The sequence below is a fragment of the Macaca fascicularis genome, chromosome 20 (genome assembly GCF_037993035.2).
Source record: "Macaca fascicularis isolate 582-1 chromosome 20, T2T-MFA8v1.1".
Classification (NCBI taxonomy): Eukaryota; Metazoa; Chordata; class Mammalia; order Primates; family Cercopithecidae; genus Macaca; species Macaca fascicularis.
This window is the reverse complement of record NC_088394.1, coordinates 26,350,782-26,376,178: the sequence shown is the minus strand read 5'-3', so window position 1 is coordinate 26,376,178 and position 25,397 is coordinate 26,350,782. Positions and strand designations below refer to the sequence as shown.

The following is a 25,397-nucleotide window of genomic DNA, read 5'->3' as shown; positions in this document are numbered from 1 at the left end:
TCGTGCCATTATACTTTAGCCTAGGTAAGAGAGTGACCCTGTCTCAAATTTAAAAAGGAGCTCAACATCATGAGGAAAAGCAAATCAAAACCACAGTGAGGTGCTACTTTACACGCACTAAAATGGCTGTCATCAGATAATAACAAGTGTGGGTGGGGATGTTGAGAAATTAGAAACCTCACACACTGATGGTGAAAATGCAAAGTGGTGCCGCCCCTTTGGAAAACAGCCTAGGAGTTCCCAAATGCTTGAACATACAGTCACCATATGACCCAGCAATTTCATTCCCAGGTGTATAACTGAGGGAAGTGAAAACATATATCCACACAACGACTCGTATGACCCAAATGTTCATCAACCACTCGTATGACCCAAATATTCATCAACTAATAATGGGTACATAAAATGTGGTGTGTCTACACAAGGGATATTATTTGGCAATAAAGGGAAATGAAATACTGATGCATGCTGGGATGTGGATGAACCTTGGAAACATAATGCTAAGTGACGACACGAAGGGTCGCAAATGGTACGATTCTATTCATATGAAATGTTCGCAATAGGCAAATCTATACAGACAGAAAGTAGATGGGGTTGTTTGTCGGGATTTGGAGGGTGGGAATGGGAGGATGAGACACTGACAGTTAAGGCATCTGGGGTTTCTCCTTGGGAGCATGAAAATGTTTGAAAACTGATTGTGGTGATACTGTACAAATCTGTGAATACACAGAATCAAATGCAAAGGAATAAATTTGCTGGGTGTAGTGACTCACTCCTGTAATCCCAGCACAGGGATTGTTTTATATATAAGTGTGTGTGTGTGTATATATATATATATATATATATATCCTTTTTTTTTTTTTGAGATGGAGTCTTGCTCTATCGCCTAGGCTGGAGTGCAGTGGCGCGATCTCAGTTCACTGTAAGCTCTGCCTCCCGGGTTCACACCATTCTCCTGCCTCAGCCTCCCGAGTAGCTGGGACTACAGGTGTCTGCCACCACGCCCGGCTAATTTTTTTGTATTTTTAGTAGAGACGGGGTTTCCCCGTGTTAGCCAGGATGGTGTTGATCTCCTGACCTTGTGATCCACCTGCCTCGGCCTCCCAAAGTGCTGGGATTACAGGCGTGAGCCACCATGCCCGGCTGGATTATTCTATATTTTGATGATTCTATATTTTGATAGAGAGTTGCATTGCACAGGTGAATGAATTTTGTCAAAACTCATCAAATGATATACTTAAGATCTGTGAATTTCATTACATGTAAATTTTACATTTAAAAAGTTATGGACAAAAGGCGAGCTCTTGTAGTTGGTGACGTGCATGCTGAAGTGTTCATCCCAGCACAGGCATTTGAACATGAAAGCCATTGAATTGTAACTTTACATGGGTGAATCGTATGGTTTATGAATTATATCTTAATAAAGGTGTTTAACAGTGTTAATATTGGCCGGGCGAGGTGGCTTATGCCTGTAAGCCTAACACTTTGGGAGGCCGAGGCTGGTGGATCGCTTGAGCCCAGGATCTTGAGACCAGCTTGGGGACAACATAGTGAAATTCTGTCTCTTCGAAAAACACAAAAAAATTAGCTGGGCGTGGTGGCACGTGCCTGTGGTCTCAGTTACTTGGGAGCCTGAGGTAGGAGGATTGATTGAACCTGGGAAGTTGAGGCTGCAGGGAATTGTGGTAGCACTGCTGCACTCCAGCCTGAGTGACAGAGTGAGCCCCTGTCTCAAAATAAATACAGACAATAAACAGACGAATAAAAACGTTTATGTAGATATGCTACCAAAAGCATGACTCATAAAAGAATAAAATTGACAAGTTGCTCTTCATCAAAACGTAACACTTCTGATCATCGAATCACACCATTAAGAAAATAAAAAAGAGAAACTGCGGACCGAGAAAATATTTGCGAATTACCTATCGAAAACAAGCCTTGTATCCAGAATTTATAAACAACTTTCAAAACTCAATAATAAGAAAACAAACAAGTCACTGGGTGTGGTGGTCCATGCCCGTAGGCCAGCTACTCGGGAGGCAGAGGCGGGACGATCCCTTGAGTCTAGGAGTTGGAGATGTCATTGAAGCTATTTAATATGATCACACTACTGCCTTCCAGCCTGGGCAACAGAGCAAGATTCCATCACACACACACACACACACACACAAAAGAATCCCAAGTTCTGCAACAGGAAGTCAGCTTGGGGAGAGAGCAGAGGACAATCAACCTTCTGGAAGTCACCAGGATGGATGAAAGTCTCAGGGCCCCCCTCAACAGTTAGGACTAGACCAGACCCTGGATTTCCACTCCACTCTCTGGGTAGGGAGGGTTCCCCGTAATGACAGAGATTAACTTTCTCACCAGCCTTGTCTCCGGAGACACAGCGCTAGGCTCAACTTCATGTATTAGTAAAATCGGGAGCCGTTTCCTGCATCCAAGACAATTGCTGTCAGGGAAAAAGGGATCCCTATTACCTCCGATTTATATATTGGAGTTACAGGTATATATTGCCCCTCGGTCTCCAAAAGGCCAAGTGCGGGCTTTCTAACCGGAGGTCTGGGGTCCGCGGACAAGTTTTTTCTTTTTTTTTTTTTTTTGGCAGGGGGCGGGGCAGGGGTGGAGGCAAGTTTTTAAAGCCTCTCTGAGCCTGTTTCCTTGCCTGTAAAATGAGGACTGCAATAATACGGATCTCGTCAGTAGTATTTTTGAGATGAACTAAGCCAATTCCTGTTAACCCTTTAGAACAACGTCTAACAAGTATTAATAGTATAATTCATGTTAGCTGTCATTATCGCTTTTTATTTCCATCACTGTTACTTATAGTGGATGTTTGGTTGCCTACCAGGTAGTCATTCCAGCTCCTTTTTTCCACTGTAGAGACCGAAAATCCTAGGTACTCACCTCCCCAGTCTCCTTACAGCTGGGCACTGGTCGGTGACCCAATCTTGGGCAGTGGAGCTTGAATAAAAGTGCGCAGGAGGCTTCTGGGAAAGATTTTCCTCTCTGATAAAAAGGGAGAGATAGGCTGGGCGCGGTGGCTCAAGCCTGTAATCCCAGCACTTTGGGAGGCCGAGACGGGCGGATCACGAGGTCAGGAGATCGAGACCATCCTGGCTAACACGGTGAAACCCCATCTCTACTAAAAGATACAAAAAACTAGCCGGGCGAGGTGGCGGGCGCCTGTAGTCCCAGCTACTTGGGAGACTGAGGCAGGAGAATGGCGTGAACCCGGGAGGCGGAGCTTGCAGTGAGCTGAGATCCGGCCACAGCACTCCAGCCTGGGCGACAGAGCGAGACTCCATCTCAAAAAAAAAAACAAAAAAAAGGAGAGATAGAGATTTTTGGACATTGTCTTGGAGGGAGGAAATACTTGGAGTTCTGACAGCCATCTTGCAACCATGAGGACAGAGCCAAGGGTAAAAGCCAACATGCTGAAGATGTCAGAGCAGGAGCCTTTATAAGATCATTGAGTTTCTGCCCCAGCCCTGGAAACTCCTACCTTGGAACACTTTGCTAAATTCTATCTGAAATGCCTTTATTAGGAAAGGCATTTTTAATTGGGTACACCAGGATTAGCAGCTGAAAGTATTCGGAAATTTACAGTGGGTAACTGTCGAAAGAAAGTAGCCGGGTCCGGATAGAAATCCTGAACTCCCAGACTCAGATGAGAACAATAGCTGGCTGCCAGCTTAGGTCACGGATGGATGATGCTTCTTGGTCTACTAATAGGTGCTTGGCCTCATGGGCAGTTCCGCAGTCTATCTGTGGAAAAGAGAGTGAGTACGTGAAAAAAATACAGCACAAAAGGAAGAGAAAGAAGACAGGGAGAGAGGAATCATTCACAAGTGAATGACCCCAAATCCTCAGGCTTCACTTCTGCTGGCACAGCCTTGTTCATTTGCTCTAGGACACCCCGTCATCAAATTGTAACATGATTTCAATCTGCTGTGGGATAGCAGAGAAACCACGGCATATCATCTAACCTGGTTTCATCAGTATTTCTAACTTAGTTTTTGGCAGGTTATTCATTCTCTTGTGTTGGAGACATTGCTTCTCTGTGTTGCTGAGAAAAGGGGGGATGGGGCTATGCTTCTCTTATTTCTGGTTAATTTTGTGGCTAGAAAAAATTTCGTGGGAAAGACAAATGCACAACATATTTTTACCACATCAACTACCGGTCCCATCATGATGCAGGATGTTGCAGGAATCACTGATGTGCACCTTGTACAGGTTGATGTAATGCTTACTTCTTGGTTTGCAGGTCAAAAACAAGCTAGAAGTGAGGAGTGGTGTCAATATACATTTTAAGGCTGAGTGCAACGACTCACGCCTGTAATCCCAACACTTTGGGAGGCTGAAGTGGGCAGATCATTTGAGGTCAGGAGTTCAAGACCAGCCTGGCCAACATGGTGAAACCCCGTCTCCACTAAAAGTACAAAAATTATCCAGGCATGGTGGCAGGTGCCTAGTCCCAACTACTCAGGAGGCTGAGCACGAAAATCGCTTGAACCCAGGAGGCAGAGGTTGCAGCGAGCCGAGATGGCACCATTGCACTCCAGCCTGGGTGCCAGAGTGAGACTCTGTCTCGAAAAAAAAAAAAATTTAAGGATATGATCACTCTCTCAGAGCCAAGAAATATCATTTCTCGACCCCAGTGAGTGCTCTCTTTCCTTATGTCATCACATTTCTTTATATATGACCATAGTTCATCTCTGGTACTGATCTGCTCCTTCCAGTATCCTTCTCTTTTGGACCACTCTACTCAAACCATGCTTTCTAGGGTCAACTATGACAATGTCACCAAACACAAAGCGTTTCTTTTCCCAGTTCTCATGCAATCTTTTTCTCTCTGCAGCTGTTCATTCTTCATGAAATGCCCTCTTCTGTTGATTTCCAAGATTCCATACCCACCCGCCTGGTTCCTCCTCACCTCTCTCATCACCTCCTCTCACTTCTCATCCTACCCTCTAAATATAATCATTCACGTCATCTCCTTTTTCCTCTAGCGTTCTCCTTCTGGTTCTGCTCATTTATAAACTTACTTTTTCCCTTCTTGGTACATGACCACCATCAAAGCTTCCACAATACATAAGTATATATATTCAGTGAATGTTTCCCCTGGATCTATTCTGGCCCTGTCCAATCTGATTTCCCAGATGGAACCTCTATGAGCACTGGGTGTGCATTCTTCCAGACCTGGGCACAAGCAGACACATCATTCCATAGCATGGTGATTTTGTTTTGGTTTTATTTTGTTTTTAGAGATGTGGTCTCCCTATGTTGCCCAGGTTATTCTTGAACTCCTTGGGTTCAAGCAATCCTCCCACCTTGGCCTCCCAATGTGCTGCGGTTACAGGCATGAGCCACTGCACCCAGCCCATAGCATGGCGTTGACTACAGCTCTGCATTGGTTGTTTAAAGTCTCCCATGCCCTAGCATTTTATTTATTTATTTATTCACTTATTTATTTATTTACTTAGGAGACAAGGTGGTCTCACTGTGTCACCCAGGTTGAAGTGCAGTGATGCGAACTTGGCTCACTGCAACCTCCACCTCCTGGGTTCAAGCGATTCTTCTGCCTCAGCCTCCCAAGTAGCCGGGATTACAGGCGTGTGCCACAACATCCAGCTAATTTTTGTATTTTTAGTAGAGACGGGGTTTTGCCATGTTGGCCAGGCTAGTCTTGAACTCCTGACCTCATGTGATCCGTCTGCCTCAGCCTCCCAAAGTGCTGGGATTCCAGACGTGAGCCCCCCGACCTGTCCCCACGCCCTCGTGTTTCATGACCCATACCTTGAGCATGTTCTCTCACACCCCTTGCCCTCAGAATGCCTAGGACAAAGTCATTGTCTCTCGCCGAGCTAACTTCTCCTTCTGTGCTTGGATGGTGTCACCATCCAATTAAGCAAGCTGCAAATGATGCTGTCATTGTTGACTTCCCTCTCTGTCTGTCTGTCTCTCTTTCCCATTCTTGCTTATGAAAGACAGTCACAAGCAGCCATGGGCTATGCACCCTGCCTCTTTTTTTATTTTCCAGCTTTTAGGTTTCAAGGGTAGCTGTTCAGGCTTGTCACATGGGTAAATTGTGTGTCACTGAGGTTTGGGGTACAAATGACCCTATTATCCAGGTACTGAGCATAGTACCCAATAGGAAGTGTATCAACCTTCGCCCCCTCCCATTCTCCTTCCTCTAGTAGTCCCTTGTGTCTATTGTTCCCATATTTATGACCATGTGTGTTCAGTGTTTACCTCCCACTTATAAGCAAGGACATGTAGTATTTGGTTTTCTGTCCCTGTGTTAATTCACTGAGGATAATAGTCTCCAGCTGCATCCACGTTGCTTTGAAGGACATGATTTCATTTCATTTTTTTTTTTTTTTTTTGAGACAGAGTCTCACTCTGTCCCCCAGGCTTGAGTGCAGTGGTGCGATCTTGGCTCACTGCAAGCTCTGCCTCCTGGGTTCGCGCCATTCTCCTGCCTCAGCCTCCCGAGTAGCTGGGACTACAGGCACCTGCCACCACGCCTGGCTCATTCTTTTTTTGTATTTTTAGTAGTGACGGGGTTTCACTGTGGTAGCCAGGATGGTCTCGATCTCTTGACCTTGTGATCTGCCCGCCTCAGCCTCCCAAAGTGCTGGGATTACAGGCGTGAGCCACCACACCTGGCGATTTCATTCTTTTTTATGGCTGCATAGTATTCCATGCTGTACCCTCCACTTCTGTGTTTATTTTCACATCTGGCTTATTTCCCACTCCTCACTGCTTCTGCCCTGGTCCAGCCCCCACCCTCCTCTCACCTGAAGTAAAGCTACATCCTCCCAGCTGCTTTCCCTGTTTTTTGTTGCTCATGGCATCCTCTGTATGTCGCCTACCGTGAGGCGAAAGCAACTCCATTTTGGATGCTGATTCACCATGTTGACTTAAGATTCACCCCAGTTCCAGGAATGCCTCTAAGATTTCTACTTACTGGAAAGCCAGCCCTTAGGTCAAAACAACCTTGATGTTATCATGAACACATGCTAATCATAAATCCTGCCCTTAGGCAACTTCCCTATGCTATATAAGCCCTGGTCTTGGGGTCTGGGAGGTAGCAGCCCATGGGGTCCACTATTTCTAAGCCACTGGATACGAGACTTCTCGTTCGCAAGTCCCAGTTAAATGCTTCTTTCTAGGAACCATGGCTCAAGCCTGTAATCCCAACACTTTGGGGGACCATGGTAGGAGGATCACTTGAACCCAGGGCTTTGAGGCCAACATGGACAACATAGTGAGACTGTTTCTACAAAACATTAAAAAACATTAGCCAGGTGTGGTGGTGTGTGACTTGTAGTCCCAGCTACTCGGGAGGCTGAAGTGGGAGGATTGCTTGAGTCCAGGAGGTTAAAGCTGTAGTGAGTTACGATCACATCACTTCACTCTAGCCTGGGTGATGGAGTAAGCCCCTGCCTCTAAAAACAACACCAACGACAACAACAAAATTTTTCCTTGGAGAAACTGGGTTTATCAGCCTCTTTCTTCAGCCTCTCAGCTTCTCCAGCCTTTGGGGTAGGTTTGTACTGACCTCCCACCACGGATCACTGGCCGGTATCATCGCGTCTCTTCTTCCGTCCTGATTAATTCAAGCTGCGATAGCCCACACATGCCTGGAGAATGAATCAGGGTTGACTTAGGCCAGAAATAACAATCCCACTTCCCTTTCACAGATTCTGACTTGCCCAGGCTTCCTTGCAGTAAGAGGTGCTGATGTGATTCAGTTTCAGTCAACAAGATACACAGGGGAAATCTGGGAAGAGGCCCATGAAGAGAAAGACCTCCTGCTCTACCTCCTCCCTAGCACCATCATTTTCATCTGTGGCACCGAACACCTGGAAAGCTCAGCTCCAGACTTATCTTTCCTCCAACATGACCCACTTATGCTGCCAGTCACTTCTTACCTACCTTATGCTGGAGCTGGGGATAGGAGCTTGGGAATTCAGGGCAGTTACATCATGCACTGTAGCTGGTCTCCAAAGATGGCCCCAAATGAAGCCACCTCCCAGTATTCGTGTTCTTATGCAGCCCTCTCCACTCTGAATTGGCACTGGTCCTCTGAAATACGTTAACTCACAGAATAAAAAGATAATGATGCTGTGCTAGTCTGGGCCCAAGTCTGACGAAGAACAAGATATTCTGATTTTATCCTCTCAGGAGCCCTGAGCCAGCGCACAAGAAACCCAACTGCCCTGAGGCCGCCACGTTTTGAGGAAATGTAAGCTGACCTCAAGGAGAGGCCACGTGGAGGAGAACTGAGACTCTCAGTCAACATGGAGGACCAGGCTCTAATCTCATGATGTAGTTTGAGCCATTCCAACCATTTGCATCCCCTGAGTTGACACCATGGGAAGCAAAGATGAGCTGGGAAAATGTAACTGCGAATCATATCCTCTGTTCAATCTCAATAGCCTTCTCTTTCTTTTTTTTTTTTTTTTTTTTTTTGAGACAGGGTCTCACTCTGTTGCCCAGGTTGGAGTGTGGTGGCAAAATCATGGCTCACTGCAGCCTCAGCCTCCCAAGGCTTAGGTAATCCTTCCACATCAGCCTCCCGAGTAGCTAGGACTATAGGCATGCACCACCATGCCTGGCTAATTTTTAAATTTTTCGTAGATATGGAATCTCCTTGCGTTGCTCAGGCTGGTCTCACACTCCTGGGCTCAAGGGATCCTCCCACCTTGGCCTCCCACAGTGCTGGGACTACAGGTGTGAGCCGCTGCACCCAGCCAGCCTTCTCTTTCTTGCAAATTATTGCACTCTTCTGCAGCTTCACTTTGCTTACACGGGCCTCTCAGCCTGCATTACCTTTCCTCTGCATCAGTTATCCCATCCTTCAAAGCTAATCTGGAAAGCCCCCACTTCTACAAACCTTCCAGATGATGTCAACTCTGAAGAGTGGGTATTTGGACCAGCTCTGCAGCAAGTGTGTGCTTTTGCTCACAATGCACCCACCCTCCCTCTCTTGTTGTAACAGCCCCCCAATTTTGTTTGGATGAACTCCCCCCACCACCTTTTAGTGCAACTCGAATGTCAATCAAGTTGTCCACTAACGTGTTTTGAGTGGGACATAGAACCTGCCTGGGCCAATCAGTTGTTCTCTCTCTCCTCTCACTCTTTCTCCAGTGCAAATCCTGAGAGGGTGACAGATAGCTGAAAATGGATGACAGCCTGACCAGACCTCCATCCGCTGCTGCTGGCAAGGTCTCCCAAGTTCTCTGGTCCACATTCAGTCCCAGATCTGAGGCTCCAGCATTTTCATTTGAGTCTACGAGCCACCCTGGAGCAGAGACAGTAATGCTCGCCAAGGATTCCATTGTTCCTTTTCATTTCCCAGCGTTCTGGCAGTTAGGGAAGATCTCGTGACTAGTTCTGACCAGTGATCCTAGAGTAGAAAGGACACATGTCACTTTCAGGCTGAGGCAGTAAAAACCCCCTGTGCAAACCCCCAGCCTCTTTCTTCCCCTGCCATGGTCACACCAATAAGGCTCCATGTTTCAGGGCTGCAGCCACCAGATAGACGGTGGAACCTCCGTTAGTCTGAGTGAGAGGAGGGCAGAGCCTCCTGCTGATCCAAATGTGGTAGATTGCATGACCTAGAAATAATAATTTTGGAAATGTGTGTGATAGCAGCATGACCTAGCCTGTCCTGAATAATATACCCCAATACCCTCCTACCCTTCCAATAAACTTTTTTGCTTAAATTATCACATCAGTTTCTTGTACCTAAACCAGCTTAATTGATAAACTAACAGCACTTAGCAATTTCTTTCTTTCTTTCCTTCCTTCCTTCCTTCCTTCCTTCCTTCCTTCCTTCCTTCCTTCCTCTTTCTTTCTTTCTTTCTTTCTTTCTTTCTTTCTTTCTTTCTTTCTTTCTTTCTTTCTTTCTTTCTTTCTTTCTTTCTTTCTTTTTTTCTTTCTTTCTTCTTTCTTTTCTTTCTTTCTTTTCTTTCCTTCTTTCTTTCTCTCTTTCTTTTCTTTCTTTCTCTCTTTTCTTTCTTTTTCTCTCTTTCTTTCATTCGTTCTTTCTTTTTCTTTTTCTTTTTTTTATATTTTTGAGACAGGGTCTCACTCTGTCACCCAGGCTGAGTGTAGTGGCACAATCTATGGCTCACTGCAGCCTTGAACTCTACAGTGGCTCAAGCAATACTCCCACCTCAGCCTCCCCAGTAGCTGGAACCACAGGCGTGTGCCACCACACATGGCTAATTTTGGTATTTTTAGTAGACACAGGGTTTCACCATGTTGCCCAGGCTGATCTCGAACTCCTAGGCTCAAGCGATCCTCCTGCCTCAGTCTCTCAAAGTGCTGGGATTACACGCATGAGTCATTCCAACCGGCCAGCAATTCCTTTGTTGATTACACTTACTAATGTGCATTCATCTTATTTTTTCTTACCAGCTGAGAGCAACCTGACCTAAGGACTATGGAGATTCATCTTTGAATCTCACCACACTGCTGAACACTTTCTTGATAAGATTTGTTAGGATGAATGTAAAAACTGAATAAATATGAAATTTTTGTTTTGTTTTTAGAGACAGGGTCTCTCTTTGTCATCCAGGCTGGAGTGCAGTGGTGTGATCATAGCTCACTTCAACCTTGAACTTCTAGACTCAAGTGATCCTCCCACCTTAGCCTCCCAGTAGCTGGGACTGCAGGAATTGAATTCATTTTTTAAATTAAATGTTTGCATTCATCCTATCAAATAGTATCAAGGGCTTTGTAGGTCTTCATCAGTGTGTACCACCACCATACCTAGCTAATTTTTAAGTTTTCTGTAGAGATGGGGTCTTTCTGTGTTGCCCAGGCTGGTCTCAAACTCCTGGCCTCAAACTCCAGTCTCCCAAAGTGCTGGGATTATAGACGTGAGCCACTATGCCTGACTGAAAATGAAAAATGTGGTGAGTCAACTAGTTACTCCCTTTTCAACTGTGGTTTTCTAATCCATTTTCAAGTGAGGTTTCTTTTTTTCTTTTCCCTTTTTTTTTTTTTTTTTTTTTTGTTGAGACAGAGTCTTGCTCTGTAGCCCAGGCTGGAGTGCAGTCGCGCAATCTTGGTTCACTGCAACTACTGCCTCCTGGGTTCAAGTGTTTCTCTTGCCTCAGCCTCCCGAGTAGCTGGGATTACAGGCATGTGCCACCACGACCGGCTAATTTTTGTATTTTTAGCAGAGATGGAGTTTCTCTGTGTTGGCCAGGCTGGTCTCTAACTCCTGACCTCAGGTTATCTGCCCACCTCGGCCTCCCAAAGTGCTGGGATTACAGGCGTGAGCCACCATGCCTGGCCTCAAGTGAGTTTTAATTAAAAGAGATTTAAAAATGTGATTGCATCTCTATTTTTATGATCACGGTGGCATATATATAGTATCTATATGTTTCTATCAAATTATAGTCATAACTTCAAAAAATCTTATTAAATGACAAAGAGTAAAACACTTTGGAAACATCAGAACAGCAACCATATTCACCAAGCTCTTTATTTGCAACAGACACTCTATGCAGGGTTTTTACTTTTTCATCCTCCAACCACCATCCCTAATCCTAGTGTCTACCTCTTATTGAAGACAAAAGGAGCAGCAGCAATTTGGAACTATTTGTTTATTGCTCCCAAAGGAATAAATAATTTCCAAATCATAAAAAGGGGGACTCAAAGGAGCTGGTAGACTAATAAAGAAGAACCATAGACAGGATGAAATTCTCCACTTTTGTCCATTTAAAAAGAAACACACTGGTTGGGTGCTCACACCTGTAATCCCAGCACTTTGGGAGGCTGAGGAGGGAGGATCACTTGAGGCCAGGAGTTTGAGACCTGCCTAGGTAGCAAAGTGAGATCCAATCTCTACAAGAAATACAAAATTAGCTGGGTGTGGTGGTGTGCACCTGTACTCCCAGATACTTGGGAGGCTGAGGCAAGAGGATCACTTGTGCCCGGGGAATTTCAGGTTACAGTAATCTAAGATCACACCACTGTACTCCAGCATGGATGACAGAGTGAGACCCTATCTCTTCAAAAAATTCATTTTTTTTTTTTTTGAGATGGGGTCTCGCCCTATTGCCCAGGCTGGAGTGCAGTGGCGTGATCTCGGCTCACTGTAACTCCACCTCCTGGGTTCAAGCAATTCTTCTGTCTCAGCCTCCCGAGTAGCTGGGATTACAGGCACCTGCCACCATGCCCAGCTAATTTTTGTATTTTTAGTAGAGACGGGGTTTCACCTTGTTGGTCAGGCTGGTCTCGAACTCCTGACCTCAGGTGATCCACTCGCCTCGGCCTCCCAAAGTGCTGGGATTACAGGCGTGAGCCACCGCACCTGGCCAAAAAAATTCATTTTTTAAATTCAATTTTTGCATTCATCCCATCAAATAGTATCAAGGGCCTTATAAGTATTCGGCAGTGTATACCAGCTTGGATGGCACAGTGAAACCCTGTCTCAAAACAAAAAGAGAAAATGAAACACATGCAAAGTGGAAACAACTTACAACCTGCTCCCAGTGAGAGAAAGAGAGAGGCAGAGAGGGAAAGAGAAATGTTACTGTTGGAATAAATCTTTAAGAGCACATGGTGTGGGGTATACGAAAGAATCTAAATGTGTTACAGATCAGGGCTTCTCAAACATTCACATGCTCAAAATTCACGTGCAGATCTTGCTAAAACGCACATTCTGCTTCAGTATGTCAGGGAGGGGCCTCAGTCAACTCCTTAGATGTCTCAAGTTCCCAGGGGATACTGAGGCTGCTGAAAGAACAAGTGCATAAAACTCCCCGTGGGATCAGAACAGCCAACACAATTCAAGAACTCTCCAAAAGCTTGAGTTGGGGGTTTTGATGAGCTTGCCCTGAGTTCAGCCTTTGATCAGTTCTCTTTAAAAGTCGATTAGGAAATCACTGTTACCTTGTATCTTATCTGGAAATCACGTCTCTGGTAGCTTCACTATCTATTTAGAAAAAGAGTCAAGAACACAGACACAGGGGAAACAGAAGTCTGTAAAGCAAGAACAAGCATAACAAGTTCTACACACTAAAACTTCTGTGCTTTACTGAGATTTAGTTTTAATTTTTGGCCACTTTTTCTAACGAGACTGGCTATGTGTTTGCTCAGGTTAGAGGACATTAGAAGAAGGGAATTATAAGTGCTGAGGACTTCTGGTAGCCCGACGGAGGGGAAGAGATGGAAATAACATGAAAAGCTGACCCTAGAATGAAAAATTCACCACTGTCTTGGGGTATGTCTTGCAAAGGCAAAAAGCCCTAGAGTAGTCACTGTCCTCAAGATATCTTTGAGATGGAGTCTCACTCTGTTGCCCAGGCTGGAGTGCAGTGGCGCAATCTCAGCTCACTGCAACCTCTGCCTCCTGGGTCCAAGTAATTCTCCTGCCTCGGCCTTCCCAATAGCTGGTACTACAAGCACGCGCCACCACGTCCAGCCAATTTTTGTACTTTTAGTAGAGATGGGGTTTCCCCGTGTTGGCCAGGCTGGTCTCAAACTCCTGACAGCAAATGATCCGCTCACCTAGGCCTCCCAAAGTGCTGGGATTACAGGCGTGAGCCACCGTGCCCAGCCATCAGAGATACCTTGTACTCATCAAGAAAGGTCATCATGTGCTTCAGATGGCAGAGAGATATAATTTTGAATAATTAATATAGAAAAATAGAAAAAGATCTTTTAAAAATGTTGGTGATTGAAGGAATATTCTAGTTATGTGAAACAATTCTGGGCCAGATGTGGTGGCTCACACCTGTAATCCCAGCACTTTGGGAGGCCAAGGCAGGAGGATCACTTTAGCCCAGGAGTTTGAGACCAGCCTGGGTAACATAGCAAAATCCCACCTGTACTAAAAATTAAAAAAAAAAAAAAAAAAAAAGCCAGACATGGTGGCTTATGCCTGTGGTCCCAGCTACTCAGGAGGATGAGGCAGGAAGTTTGTTTGAGTCTGTGAGGTTGAGGCTGCAGTGGGCCTTGATCATGCCACTGTGCTCCAGCCTGGGTGACAGAGCAAGACCCTGTATCAAAAATAATAATAAAAATTTAAAAATCTTACATATAACAATTCTCAGATGATGCTGGGTAATTATGGCTATAACTATATCCCAATCATATCTATGTAGACTATTATATATATTCTCTATTTCCTTAAATCTAAAATCTTAATGATCACACAGACTGAGTTATTCTGAAAAATAGTGTCTCTTATGATTATAAAATAAGACATACTCTTGGAGAATAGTTGGAAAATATAAGAAAATAATAAAAACAGTTTATAGGCACTGTTAATATTCTGGTGTGTGTTCTTTTAGTTTTCTCTCTTAAAATATCCTGAATTATTTTTTTCTGACATTAAGTATTCTTTGAAAACATGATTTTGAGGGTACATAGGATTCCACAGAATTGTTACTCACGCCAACCATTCTCTTTTATAACATTGGGAGACATTTAAGTTGTTTCTTTCTTCCCCTAAGATAATTAAGTATCTCATGCACTTCTTGTACATTACCTTTTGTGAGCATCTCTGATTATTTCCCCAGATAGATTCCCAGAAGTGGAACTGCTGGGTCAAAGAACACAGACATGTCTGGCTTCTTAATGAGAACAGCAAAATTGTCCTGTGGAGAGACTGAACCGTCTACAATGCCTCTGGCAATGTGCATATTTCTCAATTTAGCCTCTGAGCTTTCCGCTGCCTTTAAGTTTAGTAATCGGTTTTATTTTTATTTTTTATTTTTGTTTTTTTGAGACGGAGTCTCGCTCTGTCTCCCAGGCTGGAGTGCAGTGGTGCGATCTCAGCTCACTGCAACCTCCGCCTCCTGGGTTCAAGTGATTCTCCTGCCTCAGCCTCCTGAATAGCTAGGACTACAGGCGCCGCCTGCCACCACGCCTGGCTAATATTTTGTATTTTTAGTAGAGATGGGGTTTCACAGTGTTAGCCAGGATGGTCTCAATCTCCTGACCTCATCATCTGCCCGCCTCGGACTCCCAAAGTGCTGGGATTACAGGCGTGAGCCACCGTGCCTGGCCTATTGATCATTTTTAAAGTTGACCTCTGGGAGCTGTCACCATTCCTTTTAAGAAGAGTGATGCGTAGAGGGTGATCATTTTCCTTTTTTTCCCAACCAACTTATGCGCATCGCCTCTACTAGATCGAACTTAAAATTTCCTTTCTTTTCTTTTCTCTTTTTCTTTTGAGGCAGAGTCTCACTCTGTCGCCCAGGCTGGAGTGCAGTGGCACCATCTCAGCTCACTGCAACCTCTGCCTTCTGGGTTCAAGCAATTCTCCCGCCTCAGCTTCCTGAGTAGCTGGGATTATAGGCACGTGCCACCATGACTGGCTATTTTTTTTTCTTTTTTGTATTTTTGTATTTTTAGTAGAAATGGGGTTTCACCCAGGCTGTTCTCAAACTCCTGGCCTCACGTGATCCAACTGCCTTGGCCTCCCAGAGTGCTGGGATTACAGGCATGAGCCACTGCACCTGGCTTGAACTTAAAATTTCATGAATTCAAAAATTATGTATTTATCACACCGCTGAGCTTTAGAAAAAAAGAAACAAAAATGATGTAGTATACAGATGCTGATGAAAACGACTTTGAAAAGGGCTTGACTTGGGCTGTGGAAAACCTGGTCTCTAGTCCCCATCCTCGTCTCCATTCATTGCCATGTACTTTTCAAAAATACGCTTTTACTTCTTTTTTCATATTTTCACTCTTCCTATCAGAAATTTGTTTCTAAATACAGAAAAGTAAAAGTGAAAAAAATGACAGTTGTCCATTTTTCTACCGTCCAGCATTAACCTCTGCTAACATTTTGGCATGTTTGACTTTATCCCCTTTTAAAAGCCAATATTTGAAAAATTCAATTTTCAAATCTTTTCAATCCTTAAATTCATTGCTATATGAATACATAGTTTTATTATTTTAGTTTAAAATTAGAATACTCCAGGCTGGTAGTGGTGGCTCACACCTATAATCCCACCACTTTTGGAGGCTGAGGTGGGAGCTGCCCCCAAACCATCTTTTCCCCTATAAGGAATGACAGAATGTGGTCAAGGGTAAAGAGAGACCAGTACTCTTGTACGTATATGGTGGGGTTATAAATGTTGTATATAGCCCCTCTGGAGAGCTATTTGCTGTTATTGAAGTTGAAAAAGCTTATCTAGCAATTCCACTTCTAGGAATTGAACTGAAGAAAATCTCCCTTGTGTGCTTGAGATTCGCCGCAACAATGTGGTAGGAGAAAATGAAACGTCCTAAAGAGCCATTAATAAGGAAATCAAAAAGCAAAAGAGTCATGTACCATGGACAGTCATATAACATGAAAAGGAATGAATTAACTCACAAGTGTCTACATGAATGAATCCTGAAAGCATAGACAGAGTGGGGGAAAAGCAAGATATAAAGATGATACAGCAAGATTACCATTTATGCAAATTTGGAGCATTGCAAAATGGCAATATTTTAATTTGCCAATAGATAAGCAGATGCATATAAAACTATTTTCTATTTAAGGATTGAAAAGATTATTATAAAACTCAAACTAGAGGGCCTCTAGGAAGGGGAAAGGAAGATTGGGATGGGAGAAGAGAATAAAGATCTTGTGGTTTATCTGGAATATTTTAATTTTATTTCTATTTATTCATCTTTTTGAGCTGGAGTCTTGCTCTGTTGTCCATGCTGGAGTGCAGTGACTCAATCTCAGCTCACTGCAAGCTCTGCCTCCTGGGTTCAAGCGATTCTCCTGCCTCAGCCTCCCAAGTAGTTGGGACTACAAGTGGATGCCACCACACCCACCTAATTTTTTTATTTTTGGTGGAGATGAGGTTTCCCCATGTTGGCCAGGCTTGTCTCAAACTCCTGACCTCAAATGATCCTCCCGCCTTGGCCTCCCAAAGTCCTGGGATTACAGGCGTGAGCTATTGCAGCTGGTCCCCACATATTTTTTAGCCATGTGAATTTTCTCTTTTGGAAGAGATATTCTTTTGATACACTGGTAGACTGAATTTTTTTCAATACATATTTGTGATAAAGATGAGCCTGACATTTTCTTTAATTTTGCTGTTCTCTTTTTGGTGTCAAAATTAAACTAGTCTCATAGAATGTGTTGAATAGCTTTCTCTATCTTGTTTGTATTCCAGTGAATTTTGCATAATATAGTCTTTTTGTGTGTGCTGATCACTCCAGTAAAACTTTCTTGTTCCAGACATCTTAGAAGGTGAAGCATATCCTATACTTCTAGTTCAATTTCATTAGTGATTATTACTTTTAATGACAAAAACCTCAATTGCTTTTGCACCAACTAAATACTTTCCTTCTTGGGTCAAGTTTTGTAATTGTTATTTTTGTTAAAAATTACCTTTTTTATAATTTTTCAAATGTATTGGCATAAAGTTTGTGGTATACTTTTGTGCTTTCTAAAATTTTTACTCTAGCTGGTATGTTCAGTTTGCCATTTATCATATTGTTTGTACCATTTTCTTGATCAATCTTACATGAAGTTTTTCTATTTTATTAGTCATTAAGAGAACACCAGCTTTTGGCTTCTATAATCAACTTCATTTTCTTTTGTTCTTTGTTTTACTCATTTCTGCTTTTTCATTCTTATTTCCTTCCTTCTGCTTTCTCTGAGCTTCTGTAGTTGTTATTTTTCTACCTTTTAACAATTGGCTCCTTTATGTTTTTTATTTTGTAAGAAGTATACTTAAAGCTATAAGTCCTCCTCTAATTATCATTATTATTGTTTTGAGATGGAGTCTTGCTCTGTCCCCCAGGCTGGAGTGCAGTGGCATGATCTCAGCTCACTGCAGCCTCCGCTCTCCTGCCTCAGCCTCCCAAGTACCTGGGACTGTAGGCGTCCACCACCATGCCTGGCTAAGTTTTGTATTTTTAGTAGAGATGGGGTTTCGCCATGTTAGCGAGGCTGGTTTCGAACTCCTGACCTCAGGTGATCCGCCCACCTCAGGCTCCCAAAGTGCTGGGATTACAAGCGTGAGCCCTGTGCCCAGCTAATTATTGAGTTGGATCCCACATGTTTTGTTATGTCAGGTTTTCATTGTCATTTATTTCCAAATATTTTATAATTTCCATGTTGGTTTTCTTTTTAATCTGAATGTTTTCCGTTTCTAAACATGTGTTCTTTTTCTCCTAAAAATGTATGATAAAATCTTTCAACATATAAAAAGGTATAAAAAATATAATACCTGTGTACGTGGTCCTGTACTCAACCCCTCACTTAATAAAACTCAAATGTAGGCTTATAATTTTTAATTTTTTTTAATTTTTATTTTTTTGAGACAGAGCTTCGCTCTTGTTGCCCAGGTTGGAGTGCAGTGGCGCGATCTTGGCTCACTGCAACCTCCACCTCCCGGGTTCAAGGAATTCTCCTGCCTCAGCCTCCTGAGTAGCTGGGATTACAGGCGCCCACCACCACGCCTGGCTGATTTTTAACAATGTTTTTAGTAGAGATGGGGTTTCATCATGTTGTCCAGGCTGGTCTCAAACTCCTGACCTCAGGTGATCCGCCTTCCTCGGCCTCCCAAAGTGCAGGGGTTACAGGCGTGAGCCACTGTGTCTACCCAGTTTTTAATTTTTAAAAATTCATAAGTAATAGATGTACCTGGTTAAAAAAAAAAAAAAAGTTCATTCTGACTTCCTGGCCCCTTCCTCAGAAGCAACTGCAGTTACTAATTTAAGGTGTATTGTATCTACACCTTTTTGTCTCTCTTTTTGTTGTTGATGTTTAATTTTACCGCATTGCGGTTCATGAATGTGGTCTATAGATTCTTTGGAATTCATTGAAGCTTCCTTTGTGGCCCAGTACATTGTCAATGTCTGTAAAGAATAGATATACCAAAGTTTTTTTTTTCTAAAATACAAGCCTGATCTCATCACTTACTTTTCATAAGCTTCTGTGGTCTTCGAGTGAAAGACCAACGCCCTCAGCATATTATTTCCCGAAGCTTCCTCTCTAGCCAAGGCCTTGGCCACCCCGCCTTCTGTCCAACAAATTTACGGACTCATAGCTGTCATGCATTTTAGGGTCAGTTTTGAGAAGTTTGAACTATCACAGCTGTCCAGGAACAGAGAGTCCAAAGTCTGGCTTCAAAGGCTCTAATAAATACTCACAGAGCCCACTAGGGAATGGGCCGTCCTCTGAGTCATACTGAGGCAGGACTGTCACCCCGTGGGGGACCACTCTGCATGGTGAACTTCAATTCTTATTCACTACTTGTTCGTGCTGAACGAGATTCATCTCACAGAGGCCTCTGCTTGCTGTACTGCTTCCATTTTAATTGGTCAGCATTTTCCCTTCTTTTTATTTTTGCCAGATCCACAGTGGATCACTTGACAGTAGCATTCTCCCACCATTTGGCCTTCTATGAATCAGTCGCTTATCCCCAGCTAACGCCCACTTCTATGAATCAGTTGCAGACGCCCAGCTAAGGCCGACTTCAGTATGAATCTAAGCTGAGCTTCTGCTCTGAAGCCCCCAGGATATGGATGGGAGTGTTGAGGGAGGAATCAGATAACCGACTGTCATCTCTACACATTTCTGGTTTCAACCTCAGCTAGGAGCTCATCTCTGCATTGTTGTCAGCATCTCTTCCAAACCTTTTGACCCATTCCCCTTAAATCCCTTAGCATCTTCTCAGCACCTCCTGACCTTTTTTGGGATAGGCTGGTGTGCAGCGGCACCAACCCTCAACCTTGACCTCAACTGCAGCCTCAACTTCCTGGGCTCCACCTCCCATGCTCAAGCCATCCTCCCACCTCAGCCTCCCAAGTAGCTGGGACTGCAGACACATGCCACCACACTCAGCTAATTTTTAATTTTTTTTTTTGTAGAGATGAGGTCTTGCTGTGTTGCCCAGGCTGGTCTTGAACTCCTGACTTCAAGCAATCCTCCCACCTCAGCCTCCCAAAGTGCTGGGATTATAGGTGTGAGCCACCACACCAGGCCCTCTTCAGCCACAGAATGATACTGTTTGCTACTTTATGGAGAAAACGGAAAGCATCAGGAGTGAGCTTTTATTTAGCCACTTTCACCTCTTTTCCCGCTGTTTCAGAGGTGTTTCTTTTCCTCTAGGTTAACAGTAATCCTGTCTCCATATACCGTTGACTCCATCCCTTTCTGTCTCTCTGTTTTTGTTTTTTTCTTAAGACAGAGTCTTGCTCTGTCGCCCAGGCTGGAGTGCAGTGGCACAGTCTCAGCTCACTGCAATCTCTGCCTCCCCGGTTCAAGGAATTCTCCTGCCTCAGCGTCCGGAATAGCTGGGACTACCGGTGTGTGCCACCACACACGGCTAATTTTTTGTATTTTTAGTAGAGATGGGGTCTCACTATGTTGGCCAGGCTAGTCTCAAACTCCTTTATTTTTTTTTTTTTTGAGATGGAGTCTCGCTTTGTCGCCCAGGCTGGAGTGCAGTGGCTCGATCTCAGCTCACAGCAACCTTTGCCTTCCGGGTTCAAGCGAATCTTCTGCCTCAGCCTCCCAAGTAGCTGGGACTACAGGCATGCGCCACCACGCCCAGCTAATTTTTGTATTTTTAGTAGAGACAGGGTGTCACCATATTGTCCAGGCTGGTCTCGAACTCCTGACCTCATGATCCACTCACCTCGGCCTCCCAAAGTTCTGGGATTATAGACGTGAGCCACTGCACCCGGCTGCCTGTTTCTATTTTATGTATTATTATCTCTGCTCCTGAGTCTTCAAGTCTTCCCTTCCGAAGCCATGCTTCCCAAAAGAGCAGTCAGCATTCCCTCTCCACTTCCGCAACTTCCGCTCTTCACTCTCGGAGTTGGATCCGGCTTCCTCCCCTCTCTAGTAAGACGGCCTTTGTTGGCCATCAAATTCTAAATCAGTGGCGCATCTTTCTTGACCTCTCCAGAGCACTGACGATTCTGACCACACCCTCCTTCACAAGTCTCTCTTCCTTTGTGCCTCTGATGCCACTTTCACAGCATGTGGCTCATGAATGTCGCCTATAGATTCTTGAGAATTTCTTGAAGCTTCCTTTGTGGCCAGTAATCAATTTTTGTAAATGTTCCAGTAATGTTTGAAAAGAATAGATACACCCAAGTTCTTTTTCTAAAACACAAACCTCTCATTTCTTCCTATTTCTTCCTGGTCTTCCATCACTTCTATGGTCTTCAAGTGAAAGACCAACCCCCTCAGTCTTGAATCTTTCTTTTCTTTCTACCTTTTATTCTTGATCCTTTGATCTTGAAATACCCGTGTTCCCAGAGTCTTCTATTCTTTTATCTCTCCACACACCAGGGAAGCACATGCTTCACAAAAAGGGACAGTCTCTCTCAAGCTCTGAATGAGTGTTGCCAAGGGGGAAGGCTGGCCCATTGTCGTCAGACTTTCCCACTTTTCCAGAGTAGTCAGCTACAGTAGGGTTTTATGTGAAATATCCCAAGTTTATTTATTTTTGAGACAGAGTCTGGCTGTGTCACACAGGCTGGAGTGCAGTGATGCAATCTCAGCTCACTGCAACCTCTTCCTCCTTGGCTCAAGCTGTCCTCCCACCTCAGCCTCCTGAGTAGCTGGGACTACAGGCAATCGCCACCATGCCTGGCTAATTTTTTTTTTGTGTGTGTATATATATATACACACACAAATATACACATGTATATATATACACATATACACAAATATACATACCTATATACACACACACACACACACACACATATATATATATATAAAATTTTTTTTTTTTTTTTTTGGAGAGATGGGGCCTCACCATGTTGGCCATGGCTGATCTCAAACTCCTGAGCTCAAGCCATCCTCCCAGCTTGGCCTCCCAAAGTGTTGGGATTACAGGAATGAGCCACCGTGCCCAGTCAAAGATCAAAAACCCCAAGTTTAAATATTGATAATCAATAGAAAATTTCACAAAACCGTGTAGGGCAAACAAAACACAAATGTTACTCCTTAGGGCTTTATTTCCCCACTTATTTGACTACCTGTTGGGCAGTTTATAAAGTACTTATTAGTGGTGTTAGTTCACACTTATTGAGGGCTTACAATGTGCCACAGACACTCTTCTAAGTAGTTTACATCTTCTCTTCCTTTAATCTTCAGAATAACACTATCAACAAAGTGCTATTATTAAACCTGCTTTATAGATGAGCAAACTGAGGCTGAGAACTTGAGTTCAGTCATCCCTTAGTATCTGTGAGGGATTGGTACCTCAGTCCCCATGGATACCAGAATTTTCGATGCTCAAGTCCCTTATATAAAATCAAAACTACCTTGGTAAAAGGCATAACTGAGAAAATTCTGATAGTGAAAGAGATCTGGCCTGACTCCATCTTGCTTCTAACTTCCAAGCTGTCCTTGATCATTCCTGGGCATAGGTTGAATTAATGTTGGAAAGAACTTAGTTCATAGTTTAACTTTGAAACAAAGGCAATAATAGTCCTTTCCCAAAACAAATCCCCTTCTTGCCTAGGGACGGGTCTGCCTTTGTAGACTAACAAATTAGCTAAAAGATTAGAAATTATGGTTTAGGAGGTCACGCAAGCTGGAGGCTGCAAGATTCTGACCCACCCCAAATCGCTTCTGGGAGTAACATCACTGTTCTAAAACCTAAAATCAGTGCTTGAGATATTTTGTAGAACCTGTGTTCTAACGCATCAGCTGACACCACCCAGCCCTGTAATCTGGCTCACCTGGTACTTTGGCCCTAACCCAGGAACTGACTCAGTGCAAGAGGACAGCTTTGACTCCTTTCCTCTCTAATCCGACCAATCAACACTCCCTAATCCCCAGTCCCCTACCCACCAAATTATCCTCGAAAACCCTGAATTTCCGGGGAGACTGATTTGAGTAATAATAAAACTGTGATCTCCTGTTCAGCCAGCTCTGTGTGAATTAAACTTTCTCTATTGCAATTCTCCTGTCTTGATAAATTGCTTCTGTCTAGGCAGCAGGCAAGGAGAACCCACTGGGCGCATACAAAATGGCAGAATATTTGCATATAACCTACGCAAATCCTCCAGTATATTGAAAGTCATCTTTAAATTACTTACACTACTTAATACAATGTAAATGCTATATAAGTAGTTGCTATGCTGTATTGCTTTCAGAATTTGTATTATTTTTATTTTTGTATTGTTATTTTTATTGTTTTTCCTCCACAAATATTATCCATCCGTAGATGGGGAACCTATAAACAGGGATGGCTTACTATACTTTGTCCTGTGTCTTGGAGATACTGAGTTTAAGGCCCAGGATTCTATGTTGACCATCCAGCTCCAAAGCTCGAGGTTTTAATCACCACACACTACTGCTTTCCCACTTGGCAGATGAAACTGAAGCCCAGAGAGGTTAAGAAGTTGTCCAACATCAGGCCGGGCGCGGTGGCTCACGCCTGTAATCCCAGCACTTTGGGAAGCCGAGGCGGGCGGATCACGAGGTCAGGAGATGGAGACCATTCTGGCTAACACGGTGAAACCCCATCTCTACTAAAAATACAAAAATTAGCCAGGCGTGGTGGTGGGCGCCCGTAGTCCCAGCTACTTGGGAGGCTGAGGCAGGAGAATGGCGTGTGCCCGGGAGGCGGAGCTTGCAGTGAGCCGAGATGGCGCCACTGCATTACAGCCTGGGGGTCAGAGCGAGACTCCGTCTCAAAAAAAAAAAAAAAAAAAGGTTGTCCAAGATCACAGGGGTGGTGAGTGACCAAGCCTGTATTTGAGTTATCCTCACAGAGACAGACATTTGCAGGTACCGCTGTTCTATATTAGTTACCTGTTTCCCTTGCTAGGCTGCATCCCTAGCTCTCAGACTAGGGATAGTATACAAACGTTTGGAAAATTAATGCCTTGAAGATTCAAAACAGTCTATTCACTTCCAAGAGTAATTTCACTTGCTTTCTCACAATCCCTAGGTAAGATAATAGTTAACATTTAATCAGCACTCCCATGTGACACTTTTCAGTGGCTATGCTAAGCACCTAAATCTCACCAACACTATTTTGCAAGGACTAATATCCCCATTTAATGGAAGAGGAAACTGAGGCTCAATGACTTGCCCAAGCTTCTGCCAACTAGTAAGTGGCAGAGCCAGGATTCTAGCTCAGGCTGTATGACCACAGAGTCCACATTTTTCTTTTGTTTTTTATGAGACTAAGTCTTGCTCTGTCACCCAGGCTCGAGTGCTGTGATGCAATCTGGCTTACTGCAACCTCTGCCTCTCGGGTTCAAGCAATTCTCCTGCCTCAGCCTCCCGAGTAGCTGGGATTACAGGCACACACCACCACGCCCAGCTAATTTTTGTACTTTTAGTAGTGACGGGGGTTTCACCATGTTGGCAAAGTTGGTCTCGAACTCCTGAACTCAAGTGATCGGCCCGCCTTGGTCTCCCAAAGTGCTGGGCCTACAGGCATGAGCCACCGCGCCCGGCCAGAGTCCACATTTTTGACGACGAGGCCACACTGTCAGTTCCACAGATGGGGAAACTGAGGCCCGGGGCAGGGCACTACATTGTGCCGGCGGAATCGTGGCCAGTGGGGGAAGCACGGGCTGCGCGCCGATTCTTCCTCCTTGGTCAGGGAAGTCACTGAGGTGCAGGAGGCGGAGGGCGACAAGTGGAAGCCCCTTCCCATTATTAAGGATGGAGAGCGGCGCAGTAATTGGGATCTAACCCACGAGGCGGAAACACTAGGGAAACGGCGCAAACGGAAAGCCGGAAGTGCGTCACCCAACGGACGGGCGAATCGTTTGCAGGCCACCAACGGGAACGCCGCGTTCGCGTTCGCCCCGCCCCAAAGGAAGAAGAGTCCGCCTTGCGACCGTATCCGCTAGCGCAGCGCGGGTTGCGCTTGGGCACCCTGGTGGGTAACGCGGCGCGCTAGGGGGTAGAGGGGAAAGAAGAGGGACTTCGAGGAAGGCGAGGGGAGGACGGAAGGTGGGGTGGGCGAGACAGGCAGTGGGGTCTGGCCCCGTGGTCTATCCTCGTGGGCTGTGGAACTCGGGGACGGGGGTCTTGGGGCTCCCCCTTCTTGATGGGGAAACTGAGGCCCAGAGAGGGGCCGCAGAAGGCAGCGGACTGGGATCTCCTCCCACAACACACACAAAGACATCTAAAAATCGTACTATTTAGTGAAAAATATTTTTAATCGTAATTACGATTTAACAGGTAAGGATACTTTTCATCGTAATAGGTGAAAAAGCAAAATATAAAATTCGATTCAAACTGTGATTACATCTATGGAAAACACAGCCTTCGCCGACCACCCTGTCTGTCCCGCCGCCCTCCGTGCTCCCCTCTGTTTTTGTGTACGGAGTTTCTCACTTTGTACAAGTCCGCAGCCGCTTGTGTTACAGCCCCGAGGCCAGATGCGTTTAAAATCGAGGATTTCTCGGACTTTGGAAAG

At 44.5% G+C, this 25,397-nt stretch overlaps 1 protein-coding gene and 1 long non-coding RNA gene across 14 annotated transcripts in view; one reads left to right on the top strand and one right to left on the bottom strand.

Annotated features, from left to right (window-relative positions):
• Window positions 1–3,541: 3,541 nt before the first annotated feature.
• Window positions 3,542–25,355, bottom strand: LOC123570585 (uncharacterized). The gene is made up of 5 exons (XR_006694858.3): window positions 25,316–25,355; window positions 12,663–12,762; window positions 7,565–7,646; window positions 5,046–5,199; window positions 3,542–3,765 (listed from the first exon to the last, which is right to left on the bottom strand). It is a non-coding gene; the product is annotated as an uncharacterized lncRNA (long non-coding RNA).
• NSMCE1 (NSE1 homolog, SMC5-SMC6 complex component) overlaps window positions 24,788–25,397 on the top strand; it is a 44,350-nt gene continuing 43,740 nt past the window's right edge. For 5 of the 13 annotated variants that reach the window (XM_074026810.1, XM_005591512.4, XM_074026816.1 and 2 more), the window contains exon 1: window positions 24,788–24,854. The gene's annotated coding sequence lies outside the window, so the exon portion shown is untranslated. The other 8 variants (XM_005591514.5, XM_074026809.1, XM_074026808.1 and 5 more) reach the window with 2 other exon arrangements.